This window comes from Hoplias malabaricus, chromosome 8, assembly GCF_029633855.1.
Source record: "Hoplias malabaricus isolate fHopMal1 chromosome 8, fHopMal1.hap1, whole genome shotgun sequence".
NCBI lineage: Eukaryota > Metazoa > Chordata > Actinopteri > Characiformes > Erythrinidae > Hoplias > Hoplias malabaricus.
In genome coordinates, this window is record NC_089807.1 from 43,492,993 (window position 1) to 43,499,127 (window position 6,135).

General features: G+C 43.7%; 1 protein-coding gene across 1 annotated transcript in view; it reads right to left on the reverse strand.

Annotated features, from left to right (window-relative positions):
• The window catches only part of smad1 (SMAD family member 1), a 25,130-nt gene extending 23,115 nt beyond the window's left edge, over positions 1 to 2,015 (reverse strand). Inside the window, exon 1 of the mRNA XM_066678605.1 lies at positions 1,919 to 2,015. The gene's annotated coding sequence lies outside the window, so the exon portion shown is untranslated. The remainder of the gene's footprint in view (positions 1 to 1,918) is intronic.
• Between the last annotated feature and the right edge of the window lie 4,120 nt (positions 2,016 to 6,135).

Below are 6,135 nucleotides of genomic sequence, written 5' to 3' on the forward strand. Positions count from 1 at the left end.
GAACACACCACACTCCTCACAGACAGTCACCCGGAGCGAGAATCGAACCCACAACCTCCAGGTCCCTGGAGCTGTGTGACTGTGATGCTACCTGCTGCTCCACCGTGCCGCCCAGATGCAACAATAGTAAATAATAACAAAAACATTAACAGCTGTGTGAAACCTATACGTGAATACAGATTCGATTCTGATATCATCACACATCTAGATAAAACTGTGGGCCAACCATAGCTATCACCTCACCTATATATTACCATGGTCTTAATTTAGACAGATTACAGGACGAAGTGTAGTCGTCATAGTCATATTTCCTCAGCTACTGCTACTACACAGACACAATAAAGAAATAAAATCACCACTGCAGCCAGGCCATGAGCGTTCAGGCCCAAAACAAACAAGTATTTTGTGTCAAATTCAGTCAGAAACCAACAGCAGCATCGCTACACGCTACGAAACGATACGTCACTTTTTTGCGTTTGCTGCGGAAGTGTTTGCTTTCCCTCAAATGTGAACACCTCAGTTCAGTTCAGCCACTTGGAAAGTGCTGGAAACAGCTTTATGACCTTGTCCCACAAACACTACACATGTTTTAACCACCAATGAGTCGCTCGTTTCACCCACATCACACACAGTCCTGCCACAGTGGAAACCTCACGATGTAAAACCAACGAGAACGGAGCAAAGGAGTCACAAACTGCGCTAAAACTCCTTCTTTTCCCCTCTGTTTGGTTACAGTTGAGTGTTGTTGGATCCTGCTGTAAACGCCTAGAGCCCACGAGGACACAGATCTGTCTCTCTTTCTCTCTCCATCCATCTACTTTCAGCTATTGCTTTGTTTAAACGTTCCCATAAGATCGTGGTTTAAAGCCCACTTCTTAAACGTTTAAATTGTGTATCTTTAATATTAAAAACAGCCACGGTTTCCGGGGTAACCCCGAGGAGATGTGTGTTTCAGTCCAAGGCCAAAGCCTGCACCTACTTTGAGGGGGTAGTGTATTCCCCCCCCAAATACAATCCCACAGAGGAACTGGAACCATTTAGAACCAAACAACAAGCCAACTAAATCACGGACAAGGACGAATTCTTGTCCTTTGAGTAATCTGATATGTCATCTTCAATGATGTCAGGAATACAGGCTCTGGTCTATCAGCTACACACACACACACACACACACACACACTGATGCACAATGACTGGCCTCATGAGTGACATGTAAACCTGCCATTTTTAAAGAATCTACAAACTACAATCCACAACACTGTTGTTGTATGAACTGGAGACGGTTAAAACACTGGAAAGTGATTATTAAAGACCTGAAAGAAGGCCATTGATCTTTAAAGCTTGTTTACAGCCACAAATCACTGTAAAAATGGTGTGCACCATTCTGAAATATCCATTTGCAATGTCATCAGCGTAATGCAGTGGTCCAAGGAGCACGAAAAACACCAGTTTAAGCCCCAGGAGCAGTCTCCACACTTCAGAACTACACGCGGAAGACTTTATCAGGGCAAAATAACCGTTAAAACACGGGGGAAACTGGATTTTACCACTTTTAGAGATTTTAGAGGAAAGCAAAGCCCATTATAACTTAACACTTGTAGCCAAGGACATAAGTGACATAGATATTAGCTGCAAATATGACTTTAAACCAACTCAAAATAAGCTAAAGTGACAGGGAAAGCTAGTCCCATTTGAATTCATATCACACACAGCAGCCAAAGCAAAGCAGTGACCTCTCCACACCTCTCTCCTCAACTTCTGAAAGCCAAGAGAACTTCACTAAACACTACATTTAGGACAGAAATACAGACTTCGTGGGTGCTCTCCGCTCCTGAACACTCACTAAAAGGCAACAGCAACAGAAAACCGGCTCGTGTTTATGTGTTTAAGCGGTAAAAGTGAAGTTTTTTTGCAGTACCTCGCTCTCCTCCTCCGCAGCTGCGATCCTCTCTCTGAGCTGAACTCATCCGCTCTCCGCCTGGAGACACAGCGGCGCCGACCGCACCACACTCCGCACACAATTCGAATCACTCCGCTCGAGAAACTTCTGCTCGGTCGCGGGTAAAGCAGGCACTACTTTTCTCTCTTTCTCTCAGTCTCTCAAAAATACACACGCAGTCTTTCTCGTTTTCCTGTGCAGGCTATTTTTCAGTCTCGTTCTTCCTTTCTCACCACGAGTATTATTTGATCACGCTCTTCCTTTCTTCGACACAACTCTCTCTCTCTCTCTCTCTCTCTCTCTCTCTCTCTCTCTCTCTCTCTCCACCTCACACAACGATGAAAAAAATTATGTAACACTTATTACTCTGAAGCGTTCCTAAGCTGAGCCTTTGGTAGTTTTTTTTAAATACAAGGTGTTATGTGCATTAATTCCAGCTTTTAAGACTGCCCCAGTAAACATTTAGCCGTTGATTCAACGTTGAAATAACGTAATGACTGCCGTCTAATCAACGTTCTCTTAAGGTTGAAAATGAAAGTTGAAAAGACGTCCAAACACAGACATTGAAAAGACGACTGTTAGACGTATTTTGGACGTCCACTGACGTTATCGATTGGTCACCACTTGACGGACAGACTATTTTTAGACCTATTTTGAACGTCCAGGGACGTCCCTTGTTTACTGGGATGGCTATAAAGAGTCTGTTTTACATCACATAGCCCAGTAAACAAGGAACGTCCCTGGACGTTCAAAATAGGTCTAAAAGTAGTCTGTCCATCAAGGACATATTTAAACGTCAATGGACGTCCAAATTCCATCTTAATAATTTAGTTAAGTGGTGACCAATCGATAACGTCAGTGGACGTCCAAAACGCGTTTTATACAAGTAATTTATTTCGGGACCAATTAATAACGTCAATGGACGTCCAAAATACGTCTAATAGTCGTCTTTTCAATATCTGTGTTTGGACGTCTTTTCAACTTTCATTTTCAACCTTAAGAGAACGTTGATTAAACGGCAGTCATTACGTTATTTCAACGTTGAATCAACGGCTAATTGTTTACTGGTACAGACATCGAAGGTCATAAACAAGTCGGCCCAAATGTTAAAATGGCCTCCTCGTTTCCGTATAATGTGTCCACTTTATTAGCGCCGCTCAGGTTGTGGGTTCAATTATCAACGTTATTTCAACGTTGAATCAACGACTAATTGTTTACTGGGAGAGCTGTAAAATTAATTTTGTTATTTTCCTAAGAAAAATACGTGATTCTCAGATTTTTAAATTCACGCCCCTGTTTTTTTTTTTTTTAAAAACACTAAAACTGGCAAAATGTTTGTGTAAATATACTTTAAAATCTGAAATGTTATTTTATTGATTTATCCGCCATCAATGGCCCACAATGGACTTGCTTCATTTCCTCACAGAGAACACACCCCAATACATCCCTCAGTACACTGTAGTGCTCAAGAGGTGTGTATCTGTGGTGTGCAACATATTGGAAAAACAATAAAACAAAGTAATTCTATAATTTTTACATAAACTACATTTAATTTTTGCTGATTTCCTTTTTTTCTGTGCATTTTGAAGGAGTGTGTCTCAACGGTGTGGAGAATGTGTGCCCATTATTGCTTGTGGACATGGGTTCAACCGTGCGTGGACTAATATCCACAGAAAAGCCTGGAAATGAAATGGTGCGCTCTGGAGCAGCTGCACATGACCCTGAGGTCATCGTGATCTATTCTCAGCATCAGTGAGTGGGATATAAATAGAGTAGAGCAGAGGAACACCTTTCTCTGGAGTAATGGAGTTGCAATCATTCAGCACCCCATGTTCCTGTGGGTTTCCTCTGTGTGCTCTGGGTTCCTCCCACAGTTCAGAAACACGTATTGATAGGAAGATTGGTTCTGGATAACTGTCCATAGATGTGAGTGTATAAGTGACTAAATGATAGGGTGTGTTCCTGCAGTGTGTCGGTGATTCTGGGTAAGGTCTGGACACATCACGACCCTGGACATGAGAAATATAGAGCATATGGATGGATATTAAATGAATGGCATGGATTCTACTATATATATATATAGTAGATATTCTTCTTCTTCTCCTTCTCCTCCTTCTTCTCCTTCCTCTCCTTCTCCTTCTTCTTCTCCTTCCTCTCCTTCTTCTTCTTCTTCTTCTCCTACCCCTCCTTCCTCTTCTTCTTCTCCTTCTTCTTCTTCTTCTTCTTCCCCTCCTTCTTCTTCTTCTTCTTCTTCTTCTCCTTCTTCTTCTTCTTCTTCTCCTTCCCCTCCTCCTCCTTCTTCTTCTTCTTCTCCTTCTTCCTCTCCTTCTTCTTCTTCTTCTCCTTCCCCTCCTCTTCCTCCTCCTTCTTCTTCTTCTTCTCCTTCTTCTTCTCCTTCTTCTTCTCCTTCTTCTTCTTCTTCTCCTTCTTCTTCCTCTCCTCCTTCTTCTCCTTCCTCTCCTTCTTCTTCTTCTTCTCTTTCTTCTTCTTCTCCTTCTTCTCCTTCTTCTTCTTCTTCTTCTCCTTCTTCTCCTTCTTCTTCCTCTCCTCCTTCTTCTTCTTCTTCTATGTAAACCTACAGCCCTGTCCTTCTTCTCCTTCTTCTTCTCCTTCTTCTTCCTCTCCTCCTTCTTCTTCTTCTTCTATGTAAACCTACAGCCCTGTCCTTCTTCTCCTTCTTCTTCTTCTTCTTCTCCTTCTTCTCCTTCTCCTTCCTCTCCTCCTTCTTCTTCTTCTTCTATGTAAACCTACAGCCCTGTCCTATAACTGAGTGTGAGTAATTGCAGTATTTTTATGACAGGATCAATTCTTACACAAAAACAAAAAGACATGTGATTTACAGTGTAATATTTTGTCTCAGTCTCATTCAAAATGAAAAGTTGTAGTCGGTTGTGACACATTTCTGCAGCATAAGGTGATTCTTTAGAGGGGAGGGGGTCAAAAAAGACGTGCGTTTGTTTTTGAACAGCTCAGCACTCTGCAGAGGACTACTTTCTAGTGCGGCTTCAGCGGCGGAGGGAGACACCCGAGAGTGGGAGTTGCTGCCTAGCGCGAGTGACGTCACGCGGTTGGCGACAGAATGTCTGAGTGAGGCGCGAGTAAGCTGCACGTGAATGTGAAATCTGGGAAAACACTGCGAGAGCGAGAGCGAGAGAGAGAGAGAGAGAGACTGTCACTATAAAGTCTAATTAGTCCCATATCAGCATATGCATGTCATTTGCATTTCTTTCTTTGTAATTATGATTTTTATACTTTCAGCCTTGTGTTTTCAGACCTGAAGGCAATTCATTCACACACAGTCACAAGCTAATGCAAGTTCAACTTCAAGTCCTTTACTGTTCGCTCCAAGGACAGTTAATCCTTAGCGCTGTCAAGAAACAAGGAAACACAGAAACAAGTGCCAAACCCCCAGGAGGATCTGCACAACAGCCACAACAGGCAAACCAAAGCATGCAATATGAAAACTCAGTACTCTGCAGCCACTGCTTTGTGTACACACTGGCTTCTCATTTGCTGCAAGAACACATTTGGGATTTACGCTAGATATTGGAGCACTTCTGTGAGGATTTGATTGCATCCGCATCAATCATTCCATCAAACAGGTCATGGTACAGACATTGAAGGTCATAAACAAGTCGGCCCAAATGTTAAAATGGCCTCCTCGTTTCCGTATAATGTGTCCACTTTATTAGCGCCGCTCAGGTTGTGGGTTCAATTCCCGCTCTGGGTGACTGTCTGTGAGGAGTGTGGTGTGTTCTCCCTGTGTCTGTGTGGGTTTCCTCCGGGTGACTGTCTGTGAGGAGTGTGGTGTGTTCTCTCTGTGTCTGCGTGGGTTTCCTCCGGGTGACTGTCTGTGAGGAGTGTGGTGTGTTCTCTCTGTGTCTGCGTGGGTTTCCTCCGGGTGACTGTCTGTGAGGAGTGTGGTGTGTTCTCTCTGTGTCTGCGTGGGTTTCCTCCGGGTGACTGTCTGTGAGGAGTGTGGTGTGTTCTCTCTGTGTCTGCGTGGGTTTCCTCCGAGTGACTGTCTGTGAGGAGTGTGGTGTGTTCTCTCTGTGTCTGCGTGGGTTTCCTCCGGGTGACTGTCTGTGAGGAGTGTGGTGTGTTCTCTCTGTGTCTGCGTGGGTTTCCTCCGGGTGACTGTCTGTGAGGAGTGTGGTGTGTTCTCTCTGTGTCTGCGTGGGTTTCCTCCGGGTGAC